Below are 15,537 nucleotides of genomic sequence, written 5' to 3'. Positions count from 1 at the left end.
GTGTGAACTCCAGCTGTTCAGAGGCTGGTTCTCTCTGAAGCCTCCAGGGCAGAGTCTGTCCCATGCCCTTCCTGTAGCCTCTGGTGCTGCCAGCAGTGCTGGCATTCCTCGGCTGTTAGACTCATCACTCCAGTCTCTGTTCCGCTGCCCCAGGACATTCTCCCTGTAGGTACCCCATGTCTCTTCTTACAAGGACATCAGTCATACTGGGTTAAGAGCTCCTCTTAATCCTGTATGACCTCATCTTTTTTTTACTCAGGTCTTAATTTAAAACTCTGATGTGCCAACTTAGCGTTTTCCACCGACACGGGGAGCAGAAACCTTCACAGGCTTCACAGGCTTTTGCTTCAGCACTGCCTTTGTGGGAGGCTTAGCAGCAGGCTTTGCTGCCTTTTTTAGGTGCTTGCTTAGTCTTTTTTGCTTCTTTGGAAGCCCTGATGGCTTGTTCTGATGGAGCCTTCCTAACTTCAGGTTTCGGACCATTACATCAGGCTCTGATGGAGCCTTCCTAACTTCAAGTTTCTTCTTGGTCATTACATCAGTAGGAGATGCACCGGCCGTGGCCCTCTGGAGCTTGCACACTGGGTTCTTCTCTTTGGATTTCTTCCCACTGTCCCTTTTTGTGCTCTCCTCTGCAGAGGGCAGTCCAGTTTATCCATTGCAGATTCCCCTCAGAAAGGAATGCCCACTCACATCTTGCATTAAGAAATCGAAAACCCTTCCCATGTGCCCTGGCTTAGCACCTTGTGTACCCAGGGTAGACCTTGTACGCACCAAAACTGCACAGTTAACCTCCCAGCGGCGGCTGCACGCCAGAAGGAAAGATGGCGAAGAGAACCAGGATGACCTCCTCTTAACTAGTTACCTCCACGACAGCCCTATTTCTAAGTGAGGCTGCATTCACAGGTACCAGGGTTTAGGACTTGAGCTTGTCTTTTGGGGGCACAGAAGTCTACCTTCTACAGCGCACAACCCTGCTACTTCTATGAATACCAGCACTACTGGCAGTCGTGAATCACCCTCCCTTTCTGTGGGCTCTTGGAGTCAGGTAAAATTTGCATACAGGGAATCATTGTTTACACAAACCATTCTTGTCCTTGCAAAGCTCATAGTCCCATTGAACAACGGATGATAAACAAGTCAACCATTAGGTGCTTGTTAGGAAAAATGAATACTCATCCATGTAGGACATGGCTGACGTAGTGTGGTTAGGGGGAGGCCTCTGAGGATATGACATTTAAACTGGGTTTTGAAGGATGACAGTGAGCCAGGTATGGGAATGGTAAGGAGGACAATGTTCCAGGTGGGGGGAACAGCAAAAATGGAAGCCTCCGAGGTGGGAAAGAGCCCAACACTTTCTGGGGACTGAAGGGACAAAGAGGGGAGATGATAGAAGAGGAGATCAAAGATGCAGGCAAGAGCCACAACCTGATGGGCAACGAATGGCTGCCTAGTTTTTTTGACAGCAGCCCTGCTGCTAAGAAAACAGGTATATAGATGCACATATACACAACTGACAGTGAAAGAGAAGATAGTGAGTAGCGGTTAGATTTTCAGTTACAGTTTGGAGATGGCATCTCAAGATGCTAATGTGCTGTGTGTGGGCTGGTGAAGGAGTTCAGGATGAAGCTCAGCATTTTGGTTTGAACAGTTGGGTCAAAGCAGTGCCAACAGGTGAAATGGTGAAACCTAAGGAAAGAAAGATTTTGTTAGAGAGGGAGGGTCTGTGAATAAACAGTTCTGAGTTTGACACATTCCATTTCAGACACCTGCAAGTCATCCAAGTGGATATGTCACCTGGATATGTCTCCGAGGCTCAGAGATCTGTCTGACAGTATACGTTTGGAAGTTGATGACTGTGTAAAGATAGAATTTAAGGCCATGGAAATAGGTGAGATTTGAATAAAGGGAGAAGAGGGAGGAGAATGTTGGGGTAAGCCTCAAGAAACTGAAAACAAATCATGCAATTACTAAGCATGTTAGTTACCATTATTTTTTGCATAGAATAGTGCATAGCACAGATGTGCACGGTATATACAGCCAAGACTTGGAATCCTAGCGGACCAGCGTGTGAATCTGTGTGACTAGAGCAAGTCGTTTAATCTCTTTGAGCTTCTGTTCTACATCTGCAAAACGGGCACAATGCCGCCTACTTCACGTGCTGGTTCCCTATCCCTTTCCTCCTGGGCATGTGTTTCAGGGCAATGGGGAAGAGGGGAGAGGACAAAAGAAAAAAGACATTTTGGAACAAGTCAAAATTACTCTGTACTTTGCTTAAAGCCATCCAAACAGAAATCACGTTGCATAGGCATTTAATTTAATTTAACACCTACCTGACTCCTCTGTGGGGGGACTATGTGTTCCTTTATCCCTCAGTTGGTGTGCACTGGGAGAGCCCAATCTGTTGCCTTCTGAGTCAGTCTCATTTTCTATGCGCTGTATGCTTACTCAGATTCTGTTTAATGATATTTATTTCTCATTTTACAAAGCTTCTAAATGCAAGTCAGTTTTTTCATCTGGGACCCGACTGAGGAAACAGCCATCCAGGGCAATTTTGACTATCCTGAACTTGAGCTTTAATCACTTCAGGTACCTGATGGGCCATGTGATATTTGCATATTTATTGAAAAACCACTGGCAATAAAATAGATCACAGTTATTGTTCCTGGTTGGCAGTTCTCCACTGAGTTTGCTCCAGAGAGTGAAGTTCATACATAACTGCATCCTGCCTCAGTGTTAAGAAAGTTCTGGACCCACTGAATCAGAATGGGGGCTGTAGGCGGGATGAAAAGAAGGAGGGAATCTGATTTTAACAAGCCTCCCTAAGATTCTTGTGCAGATTAGAATTTGAGAACATTTCAATGCACTGCAAAAAGGTTGTTTATCCATATTAGATCACTAAAGCAATTTATTCAGTCACTTATTGTCACTAAGCGAAGCTGACAGAACACATTCCACGTGAAGAATGTCCTAGGACACGAATCATCTCTGCTTTTTTAAGTCTTAAGAGTCATCAATCAGGAGTTTCCAGAATTTTCTGAACCATGAGAAACTGGGCACACATTAAATTTCAAAGAATAGTAAAATATAGAAATAATATATAGTAATAAATCACATGTTCAACCCCAAATACCAACTTATTCTTTCGTCTTTTTCATAGCAGTTTTTTAAAATCTTCACTTGAGAATACGTTTTTATTGATTTTTAGGGGTAGAGGGAGGGAAACATTGATGTGAGAGAGGAACGTGGCTCCGCCACCTCCCATTCGTACCCAGAGGGAACCCACAACCTGGGTATGTGCCCTGATTGGGAATCAAACCCACAGCCTTTCCATGTGTGGGACAACTCTCCAACCAACAAAGCCGCTAGGCCAGGGCAAAATAGTTTTTGAAATGTGATTTTCCCATTAAAGTCTTGTGCTGCAAAAGTGGAAGATGTGAGTGTGCATGTGCGTGCATTTCACGAAGGCTTTCTAGAAGACAAGCAATCCTGCCTCCATCTGAGAGTCACTGATGGTCCTGACACGCTCCCTGTCACCAACTCAAGAGCTGTCCTCTGCAGCCACAAATGCTGTGGGTTGCGTAGCCCAGGGAGTGCCACTCGGAGGACAGACAGCACAGATCTGACAGCGTTCTGGCAGATGTTGGGAATCATGGTTTGGGGAAGGAGTGTCGTGTCCCCCCTCACAGCAAGGCTCTGTCTCAGAGTCTCAGAAGGGATTTCCCCTGAAGGATAACCTTGCTCTCAGGGTAAGCAGGGACTGATAAACCTCTGCACTGGGTTGGGCGTGCTCTCCGGGAGTGGGGGACTTGGCTCAAATCCCTGATCTCTGTGTACGCCGTATCTTCCTGGTGACTTCTTTGAATTTTTGACCTTCTTCCTCTGGCAGATGTCGGGCAAAAATCTGGCAAACATCTGAAATCAGCTTTTCTGTCAAAGTGTGCTGCTCGGTTTGGCACATTGCAGTCTTGTACCCATCCCCATTTTGTTAAAGGAAGTCCAATTACTTATGATTTTGTGAGTTCAAAATGCCACTAAGGGTCTAGGGAGTACATTGTACACACACTGGAACCCTCTGCCACCACACTGGTTTCCTCACCTCTCTGGCTCCACAGGTCTCCCCAGGGTCCGCGGCCCTGACCTCTGACCCTCTGTTGTGGCTGTGGACCAGTATTTTCCCCACAAGTGCACTTGTATTAGGCCTACCTTGACAAGTCTACCTGAAATTCTGGCGAATAAAATGTTTTAAAATTAAATGTATATTTTAAATTGTGTTTTAATTATTTTTTTTGTTTTAATAGCCGTTACATCCATATGGTTTCTCTCCTCAGTGACAATGTAGTTCACTTCTTGTGTATCCTTCCAGAGGTATTTATTTAATCTGCAAGCAAATTAATTCCTCTTCATTTTCTCTCCTTTTTATGCAATTGGTAGCTTACCATACAGGGCTCTGAAGTTAGCTTTTTTCATTTAATATTACACTGAAAATTTCCTTCCCCTCATCCTTGTCATGGGCGGAAGGGGAAGGAGCAGCCCCCGGTGCTGTGGAGTGGATTCCAGGAGTCAGCAGGTGAGCTGGGCTACGCTTCAGGTCCGGAGGGTGGGGAGGGAGGGTGGCTGGGTTCCTCAGAAGGGGCAGAGGAGAGGGCAGACTCGGCTGGGGTCCTAAAGGAACCGGGGAGAGAACGCGCCTTCCTCCGTTGCCTTCCTCCGTCACCAGGCCACCAAGCGGAAGAGGCCAGCTGGAGCCGAGGCCGCCGGCCTCTCCAAGGGGCAGGCCGGCCACGTTCTTCTCGGGAGATTCAGACCCGTTCACTGTCTGGTGAGCGCTGCATGTAGTCACTTCAAATATTTTAGGATTTTAAACCCTTTGTTTCCAGGTTTGGAAAATAAAGGTGGGTGGAGAGAGGAAGTATTTTGGGGACAAATGGCTAGTGTAAACAGGGGCTCCAGGAGCAGCTTCAGGAATTTTCCACTTTTCTCCGGAGGTTCAGTAACCCAAAGGATCTCTAAAAAGTCCATTTTGCGGGCCCAGGGTGTCTGGGTGGTTAGTTCCACCCAAGACTTCTTTTTCTTTTTAAATCCTCACCCTAGGATACATTTTTACTGACTTTAGAGAGAGACAGAGAAACACACCTACATTCTAGGTGTGTGCCCTGACTGGGGACTGGAACCCGCAACCCTCTGGTGTGCAGGAGGTCGCTCCAACCCAAAGAGCCACCCGGCCAGGGACCCGCCCAAGACTTCTTCCAAAGGCAAGCCACTGAGGTCAAAACCACAGGGAGGGTCACTTAAATAGAAGGAAGCAAGGTCCCTGCGGAAGAGCTGCGAAGCCCAGGCTGCCTCTGTGAGGCGTGTGCGTCCTCACGCAGGTGTGCTTTGCTGAAGGGCTTTTCTGGGGTAAAGCGGAGTTCACGAGCCGAGACAGAGCTGAGCTGTCCAAATTGGTTTCAGCTGACGGCCTTTGTTAGCGGAGGCTCCACTCCTGCTATATGTCTTGTTATTTTTTTCATTTTCTTTCTGAATTCATTTCTTGAGCTCCGGGCCTCAAAAAATAACAAGGCTTTAAAATGACAGAGTATGCTCTCAGGCTCCATGGAGCCTGACTTCCCCCGCGTCCTGTTCGGAGCAAGACTTCGGGTCCTTGTTTTCCAGACCGAGTCCCCTAGAACAGGGCAGGGCGCCAAGTCTGTAAAAACTCTTAGCAGGGGGAGGACGGAAATGAAGGTCAGAGAGCAAGAAAAGGCAAAGGGTGGGTCAGAGGCATGGGGAAAATGCTCACCAGTAACGGCTACCTTATGAAGCATTCTTGAGCAATCCTAAAATTGTACTGAACTTCGGGATTGCTGAGCAAATGCCTTGTGGTAATAGACGCCTCTTAGGCTCCGGTTCACTGTCTCCTGGCCCACGTGCGGTGGCCCCTGTAGGTAGCTGCCAGGCCCTTACCCTGGCATGGCCTCGAAGGGCGGTGCGTGCTGTCCTTAGAACTGCCCCACCAAGATTTGTCTCTAGACAAGACCAGAGTCGGAGTGAAGCACAGCCCAAGTCCACAGAGGGAACTACCACAGACACTGGAAGAACTGCAAGACCTAGGTCATAGGTGACCGCGGGACCTGGGGGCCGTGCGGGGACAGATCACTGGGGTCTGAAATGGGGCTGTGCACACTGCAAAGAGGGAAGCAGGAAATTGATTGACATGGGAGCCCTCCTGGCTAAGGCACCTGGGCTGGTCCTTACAGGCTGCTTGCCGGCCCTTTGAGATGGCAACAAGGGGTGACCTCCAGCTAACCAAGTGGGACGCACAGCTGCCTGGGCCAAGTGCTGAGGAGGGGCTGAGGTGCTCAGGGAGCCAGGAGTGTTGGAATGGACTTGTCCCTCAAGAGAACCAGAGACGCTCCCTTAAGGATAAGGCAAGGAGTGGGTGGGCGTTTTCCAGATGGTCAGGGGTGGCTGCAGTTGACAGGATGGCATGCTGCCAACGAACTGGCCTCCCTAGTATCAGGGGGTGGTCAGGTCCCATAATGGCAGACAGTAAGTGGATGGAAGGAACCTAACGCGGGGAGGGGGGGGGGCGGGGAGTCAACACTGGTTTATAATGATAGAGACTGGAGAACGTCAGACTTGACCTTCAGAAAGCTCTCCTCCTCCCATAGCTGATCATCCAGACCAAAAAACTGTCACCAGTAGCCCTGACTTGTACTCCCACCACCACCAAGTCCTGCTCAGTGACTGAACAGTCTTCACGGATGTGAGGAACTCTCCATCCGCAGGGCTACTGCCTGCATTCAGGCCCTCACTGTACTCGTTCAGATTAGTCCAGGAGCCTCCTGTCTCTCTCCCTCCCTCCAAACCCAGCTCACTGGTCTTTCTCAACTCAGGCTACTCATGCCACTTCTCTGCACAAACTCCGTCAGTGGCTTTCCATTGCCCTCAGAGTGAGGCCCCACCCCAGGATGCGCGTGCAGATGGGTGGCTGAGCTGGCCTCTGCCTGCCTGTCCTTTCTCTCTGCACCCAGCTCTCCCGGCCTGCCAGGCTGCTGCTGGTCCACACACTCAACTATCCTGTTCCCTCAGCCTCAAATGTCTCTTCTTTTAGGTCTTGTTGGTCTGGTCTACACATGCTGTACTTTCAAGTGTCAGTACAAGCAACATCTTCTCAATGACACTTTCCTGAGGTCCCTGGAGAGAACTGCTTCCCTCTTGTGCCCCCACTGTACCCAGTTCATCCCCTGTCATAGCAAATCTATTGCATCCCACGTTACCAGCTGAAGGTGCAGAACATAACAATTCCTTTCCCCTACAATGTATATTTTTGCAATGCATATGAGACAACTCTGCAATGCATATGTACATTTTTATTACAAGTGTAAAAATACTTATTTTATACACTATCAAAGTGTTCAAGTTATAAAGTGAAAGTTCTCCCTCTAAATAAATCACTGTCGACACTTTGTATGCATCCTTCTTGATCCTATTCCACACACATACAAAGCTCATGGAATTATCATTGTGAGCCCCAGTGTGTGGATAGGGAAAAGTTCATTCTGCATCCCACCTCTCCCCCAAAGTCAAGTCCAAGACAAGCTCTGTGAGTCTGATGTGGTCACAGGCGTGCTAACACTGAAACTTGATCCTTTCACTGGGGCCCTTGTTCTCTGTTACCCTGAGAATGGTTCTCGGGGTAAAGGGACAAGAACAGTTCTCTGCAGCCTCCCCTGTTCCCCTACCATGGCAAGGACCTGTCCTCTGTCCTCTGTCTCCATAGGCAGTAAAAACTCAGACATGAGCCCTTAGGGCTGGAGGGACCCACCCCCATCAGTGCAGTCCATCCCGCACACTGTCACTGGACTGCTTTCTGTCTCACATTTCTGACTATGCCTCTCGCTTTAAAAGCATTCACTCTGGGCCTGCTCGGGCACTCCCTTGGTTAGAGTGTCCCCTTGGTACGCCCAGGTTGCTGGTTTGATCTGTGGTCGGGGCACACACGAGAAGCAACCAATGAATGCACATCTGAGTGGAATAACAAATCAGTGTCTCTCTCTCTACCTGTCCCTTCCTCTCTCTCTAAAATCAATAAACATAAATACATAAAAGAAAGCATTCACTGTCCCTGCCATCGTTTGTACAGTCCCAAGCTGGCACCCCAACTTCCAAGGCCCTCCATGACCTGGCCCTGGGGTGCGCTGTGTGGACTCTTGCTTCTGTCTGTCCTTTTCTTCTGGTCACACACCCTATTCTGTGGCCCAGGGTGGGTGTCAAACCCAGGCCCTGCCAACCACTGCACCCATTTCTCCAGGGCCCAGGGTTTGGCCCAGTGAGGGCCAAGCTGATGGTTATTTTCCTGGACTGCCTGATGGAAGGTGTCCTGCTGATGGAACCAGTGAGGCCAGCACCACTGGCCCGACCCTGAGGAAGCGGCCAGAAAGCGATGGAGGACACATTTAGCGCTTGGATCCTACCACATCGGAGGCTGGCAGAATCCCTGGATGTTCCAGTTAAAAGAGCCAATGAACTCCCCTTTTAGGACTCAGCTACTTTCAGTTGTGTTTCAGTCACTTCCATCCATCTTTCCAACCTATGTTGCTTTTTCCTTCTCTGTGTGCGTACTCTGTGCTCTAGTCACGCTCTGCTCCCCACTCCCTGGCTCCCTTTCCTGACCTCGCCTTCTCAATGGGGACACTGGCTGTACCACATCCCCTCTGATCTCATTTCTCCAAACTCCACTTCTTCTTCAGTGCCCGGCTGATGCGTGCTCACCGGCTTGCAGTGAGCGCGCTGCTGCGAGAAAGACATACACAGAGACGAAGCAGTTTCTGTGGGGAAGTAAAAATGGAATGGCCACTCTCTCTGGTGGGGAGAGCGCCCCGTTCCCCCCCCCCAGAGAGGCTTTTTATTGTTTTCATTTGCATAAGAATTCAGGTAAAGTTCATTACTCATTGCCAGGAAGTAAGGATCAAACAGTAGATAACAAGGAAGTCTGAGGGCCTATTTTGAGTCAGGGTCGAAGAGCTGTAAAACTTTGAGGAAAAAACTTACTTCTTTCTTGGACCCTTATAATTCACCTGAGAGCATTCTAAACAAAGCAGGTTTCACAGGGTTTTACATATTCTTTCTTAGGCCTGATCACCCGGGGAACCTGCCCTTTCCAGCACAGGGCTGCACTGCCCTCTGTCATTGTTTCAGGCTTAGGTGGAGCAAGGGAACTAAGGCAACCAAGAGATAAGGAGATTTTCTCCCAGACGATGAGGACTCAGGCTATGTCAAAGCTGAGGGGTGAGGGTCCATCACCCCCTTTTGCTGTAGCCCCCAAAGTCCTTCCTTGGGGGCCTCCCATGTGATCATGCCTGTCTTAGATTGTTCCCCCCTTGGGGAATCTTACCCATCATTGGCTAACTGACCAAGCTTTGGGGTTCAGTTATGAATGAAGCAGCAGAAGCAGCGCTCCTGCCAGGGAGATAAGCTTTTGTCTCCTTGCTGGCTTACTGTCCAAGGTCACTCCCTCAGCCTTAGCCTTGGGGGTTACAGCTTCTGATACCAGGCAGGGCGGTTCCCAACACCCAGCACCATGGGCCTCCTCCACAAAAACTTCCTTCACATAGTGTCTCAGTCCACATGGGAAGCTTGTAAACAACAGACATTAACTGCTCACAGTTCTGGAGGCTGGAAAGTCCAAGGTCAAGGTGCCAGCACGTTTGGGTGAAGTCCTTTTTCCTGGTTTGTAGCCGGCACATTTTCACTGAGTCTTCCAAGGTGAAAGGCACGAGGGAGGTCTTCAGGGCCTCTTACAATATAAGGAACAATGGTCCCATTCACAAGGGTTCTACCTCAGGACTTGCGCACTTCCCACAGGCCCCATCTCCTAACACCATCATATTTGGAGGGTAGGATTTTAAAGTATAATTTTAGGGGGACACATTCAGACCATAGCAAATATTATAATCAGATGGTTAGACACTGTTCCTTTCCCTGTGCACTGCAGTTGGGCCAAAACTTTCCAAGGTAACAAGTACGTACGGTGTTCAGAGAGAGCTGTGGGCTCTCAGGAGCGGGAGCGAGGTACTCTGGTGGGGCTGCCCATACAGCCCCAAGACAAGGCAAACAGTGCACCATTTATCATAGAAATTGATTTTTCTCCAACATGTATTACTAAGATAGATCCATCTTACTTTGAACTTGGAATGTGCTGCGGCACAGAAAAAAAACACAATAAACATTCAGCAGCAAGGTCAGTCAAAGGTATTGATGCTCACAAACGCAAATTGTTTCATTCTGATCTCAGTGAGAATCGACAATGGCTGTGTGGTCTGCACAAAACTCCCTCCCGCCGTTTCAGCCTCGTCGGGCATGTTGTTTGGGAGGAGGCTGAAGAGCTGTAGTCAGGACCTATCACTTCACAAACCTATCACTGGCCTGTTTTTCTTTTGGGTTTATAGGTCTAATTAAATTTTGAAATAAGCAAACCAGTCCAATTTTGAGGGTTAAAGTGGAAGTACATTACTAAGGTCATTCCAGCTCTAATTCTGTAAGCCCAGAAGAGGCTCCAAGACAGATACAATGTGGTGGAACCTAGTACGTCAGTCTAGTTGTTGTATACAAAACAAGTGGAAAAATCACTATAGCATACTGAGCCTCTTTCCTCTTTTGTGAAGTGGGGGATAATATTATCTACCTCAAAGAGTTTTTGGTAAGAATTAGAAATAATGCTTGTAATGTACTTAGTGCTGTATCTGGTAGACAGATGGCTATTTTTGTTAATATTGCCAGTTATTGCTTAGCATAAGAACCCCCAGAGACGTATAAACCAAATGCTAAGGGAATGCTGAGGAAGGAAGTGAGAAAGACTTCACGAAGTCTTCATGCATTTAGAAGAAAGGTAAGGAAGGGTAAATTTGGGTGTCAGTAGGTGAAAGGAGAAGACAGACCTTCTGGTCTCAGGACTTGACCTCTAGCCTGGAGAACATTCCCCTTGCTCCCAATTCATCCCCAGAGCATGGGTGTCTTGCCCATGAATTCAGTTCTTCTTATAACATCAACAGCATCTCTGTTCATGTTCACGGTGATCTCATATCATCCACACCTAACAAACCCCCATCAGACACTGTTATAATTTCTGTTTTGCTTTTGTCATGCATGTTTTAAAGAACTCTGGAGGAGAATGGTAGCCTATGATAGCTACCAGATAGTTACCACTTTTGTTTCTCTTCCTTTGCTCCTAAAGATCCAAGTACTCTTCTGATATCACTTACCTATGTCTGGAGAACTTCCTTTAACAACTCTTTTAGAGCAGATCAGCTAGCGATCAATTCTCATTGTTGTTTTTCATCTGAGCGTGTCTTCCTTTCAGAGGGATGTCATCGGGGATATGGAATTCCGATAGTTCTTTCCTGTCACACCTAAAAAATATTGCTCTCTTCTTCTCAGACTCTCAGACTTCTGAGGAGAAATCTGCAGCTATTCAAATCGCTCTTCCTGACAAGAAGTTCACTGGTGTTCTCGAACAGATTTCAAGACTGTTTTCCATCATTCATCGTTAGCAGTTTGGTTATGATATGTCTGGGTGTGGATTCATTTGTGTTTATCCTGCTGGAGTTGCTGACTCTCTGCTGGAGTCAGTAGGTTTGTGTATGTCACCCAGTTCAGGAAGTTCTCAGCTGTGGTTTCTTCAAATACAGGTTTTTGTTTGTTTGTTTGTTTGTTTTTTTACCAGATCCCTTTTCCTCTTCTACTCTGATGATATAAATTTAGATCCTTTGGTATGGCCCCACAGGTATCTGAAGTTACCCACAGATTCATACTTTTGTTTTTTTCCCTCTTTGTTGCTCAAATTGTATAATTTCTATTGATATATCTTGACATTCACCAATTCTTTTCTCCATCGTCTCCATTCTGCCATTAAGCCCCTTCAATGAGCTCCTTTTGTTTGAAATTCTCCGTTGACTCTTCTGTTCCTTCGCTGATACTTTCTTTCTGCTCATTTCAAGAGCATTCGCCCTCACCTGCTGGAGGAATTGTATAATAGCTGCTTTTAAATCTTAATCAGATAATGCCAACATCTATGTCATCTCTGTGTTAATATCTGTCCCTTGTCTTTTCCCTTGGAAGCTGAGATTTTCCTACTTTTTTATGTTCCAAGTGATTTTGGATTATACATCAGGCATTTTGATGTGTATGTTATGAGACTTTGACTGTTGTTTAAAATAAGTGGAGTATCTTGGTATTTTCTTTTAGAAGTCAGCTGATGCATTTGGGTTCAGGCTGCAAGTTCCTGACCAGCCATTTGTGGGCTTCAATGTCAGGCCCTTTTCCAAGCCTTTGCAGTGCTCTTCAGATCTGTCCCATGGGAGTGCCGCCAGCCCGACACTTGGGTGGTGGTTATCGCTTGGTTCAGCCCTCAGTGCTTTTAAAAAGTGTTAGTATTTTGTCTACGAATGTGCAGGTTGGTGGTGAGCTCAGGGGTTCATCAGCAACTCTGGGCATCAATTTTCTAAGCTTGTTTCTCTCTGATTTCTTCAGCACTTTCTGATTTCTTGGGGAATCTTTGGTCCTCTTCCGAGAAAGCTGTGGCTGTACTTACCCTGCTCTGCCGTGCACTTCCACAATGGTATCTACCTACAAAACCGAGCGCTGGGAGGACACACAGAGAAGAAAAGCAATGTCATTGGTACATTCTTTTGAGAGCACAGCTCTTCTGATTAGAGGAGAAGGTCTCTTCCTTCAGAGTTTTAGGTGTTTGTTGGCTCCTCTTGCTGTCACTACCAGGAGAGCTGTTTCCTGCCCCTCGAGTTGTGTGTCTGCGCTGGGTGTTCCTCTCACTGTTGTCTGTGTTGAAGTCCCCTTCTGGCTCCTCCTCCCCTCCCACCCCAGGCACCCCAGCGTCCTGGCAAGCACACACCGAGGTGGAAAACATTCTAAGCTCTCCACTGGTTAATAAGGGGCACTTCTGATGCTGACCTTCTTCCCCCGCCCTCCTGCTACTCTTTATTCCCTAGAGTCCTTAAATTGCTGCTCTTTGCAATCTGTTCCGGCTTTATAATGGGTTTCAGTGGGGAAAAAATAGGGGTGGACCTTTGTACTCCACTTTTTCCAAAACTGGAAACCTGATACTCAGAAATAAACATTGTTAATATCTTGGTGTCTTTTCTGCCAGTACATTTTCTTTGTGAACACATACACATAATTGTAATCACACCTTGTGCATATTTTAGTCATTTACTTTTTTCAGTATCATTGTAAGAATCTCACCAAATATGTTTAACATATGAGTCAAATATCTTAAATCTAATTTCAAAGTGTTATATATTTATCGTTGAAATATTGGAAAAAAGAGAAAATCATAAACAATAAGACAGGAACTATGTGTAGTCCCACCATCCAGAAATAACTGTTAACATTCTGATGTATACACTTCCAGCTTTCTAGTCATTGTATGCATATAAATTGCTATGCATACTACTGTGAAACTTGGTTATATTTACCTGATACATTGTGAGTACTTTCCATACTATTAATAATCTTCTGTAGCATATATTTTTTAAAGATTTTATTTATTTGTTTTTAGAGAGAGGGGAAGGGAGGGAGAAAGAGAGGGAGAGAAACACTAATGTGTGGTTGGCTCTCACATGCCCCCAACTGGGGACCTGGCCCACAACCCAGGCTTGTGCCCTGACTGGGAATCGAACCAGTGACTCTTTGGTTCACAGGCTGGCACTCAGTCCACTGAGCCACACCAGCCAGGGCTTCTGCAGCACATTTTAAAGGCTCCATTATAATCCATTGTGTGAATATACCAGAACATATCAGAGTATTTTAAATAACCAGAAATCATTGTAAATTTAATTTGCTCATAAATTTTCCTTTCACAAGGAAATATCTAATCAAAATTTTTTAGCTTTCATAGAAATGACAAATTTTGAACATCTCTACTTTTTATTCTCAGGATAAACCCTAGCATACAATTGCTGTGACAGACATTTTATATTTATTGTCAACTTGTCAGTAAAAGAGAATGTATGTATTTAGAATATTAATATATCTCTGCATTTATACCAAATTAGGTATCATCATTTAAAATATGTATTCTAATCTAGTAGATTAAAATTGGTCATTCAATTCAATTCAATTGCTATTTTGTGAATACTATTGAATATTTTATGACTGAATAGTATTTCACAATGTGGATGGAATATTCTTTAAGTTTTATTTATTTCTATTTTTAATTATATTTTATTGATTATGCTATTACAGTTGTTCCAATTTTTCTCCCTTTGCCCCTCTCCACCCAGCACCCCCATCTCGCTCAGGTAATCCCCCCACCATTGATCGTGTCCATGGGTCATGCATATCAGTTCTTTGGCTGCTCCATTTCCTATACTGTACTTTACACCCCCATGACTATTCTGTAGCTACCTATTCGTACTTCTTAATCTCCTTACATCTTCATCCATTCTCCACACTCCTCTCCCATCTGGCAATCATCAAAATGTTCTCCGTATCCATAATTTTATCTCTGTTCTTTTTCCTTAGTTGGTTTTTTAGATTCAATTGTTCATAGATATGTTTGTTGCTATTTTATAGTTAATAGTTCTGATGTTTTTTTCTTACATAAGTCCCTTTAATATTTCATATAATAATGGTTTGTTGATGATGAACTTTTTTAGTTTTTTCTTGTCTGGGAAGCTCTTTCTCTGCCCTTCGATTCTAAATGATAGCTTTGCTGGGTACAGCAATCATGGCTGTAGGTTCCTGTTTTTCATGACTTTGAATATTTCTTGCCCATCCCTTCTAGCCTGTAAAGTTCTTTTAAGAAACTTTTAAGAAAGTCTCTTTTGAGTCTTATGGGAACTCCTCTGTAAGTAACTTTTTTTCTCTTTCTGCTTTTAAGATTCTCTCTGTATCTTTAACCTTTGGAATTTTAATTATGATGAGTCTCAGAGTGAGCCTTTTTGCATCCATCTTGTTTGGGACTCTGTGCTTCCTGCACTTGCTTATCTATTTCCTTCACCAAATTGGTGAAGTTTTCTTTCATTATTTTTTCAAATAGACTTCCAATTTCTTGCTCCTTTTCCTCTCATTTAGGTATCCCTATGATATGTCTAGTCTCCTCTCTCACCCTGTTGCATTTTATACACCAGACATAATCACCCACTGACTTCTCACCTTCTCTCCACACACCCCCTATAGCTCAGCTCATGCATTTATTTGTTTTTGGAAGTCTTTTCTAATTTTTGGTATATTAGTTTTCTTCACCTCCTGGATAAATTGCCACAAGCTTGGTGGCTTATAACAGCAGGAGTTTATTCTGTTCTTGTTCTGGAGGCCAGAGCTTGAATTCAGGTATTGGCAAGGCCACATTCCCCTGGAGGTTCTGGGGGAAATCTGTTCCTTGACTTTTCCAGCTCTGGTGGCTTCTGGTATTCCATGGTTTGTGGCCTCATTGCTCCATTCTTGGCCTCTGTTATCACATTGCCTTCTCCTCTGCATGTGTGTCAAATCTCCCTTTGCCCCTTTCTTATAAGGAATCTTGTGATTAGCTTTAAG

General features: G+C 45.6%; 1 pseudogene; it reads right to left on the bottom strand.

The window, feature by feature from the left end:
* Positions 1–288: 288 nt before the first annotated feature.
* The window catches only part of LOC123824955, a 37,694-nt pseudogene continuing 22,445 nt past the window's right edge, over positions 289–15,537 (bottom strand).

The sequence above is a fragment of the Phyllostomus hastatus genome, unplaced genomic scaffold (genome assembly GCF_019186645.2).
Source record: "Phyllostomus hastatus isolate PE091 unplaced genomic scaffold, TTU_PhHast_1.1 phas_contig_58, whole genome shotgun sequence".
Taxonomy (NCBI): Eukaryota; Metazoa; Chordata; class Mammalia; order Chiroptera; family Phyllostomidae; genus Phyllostomus; species Phyllostomus hastatus.
Note: the sequence above shows the minus strand (reverse complement) of the source record. Positions and strands in the feature narration are given on the sequence as shown.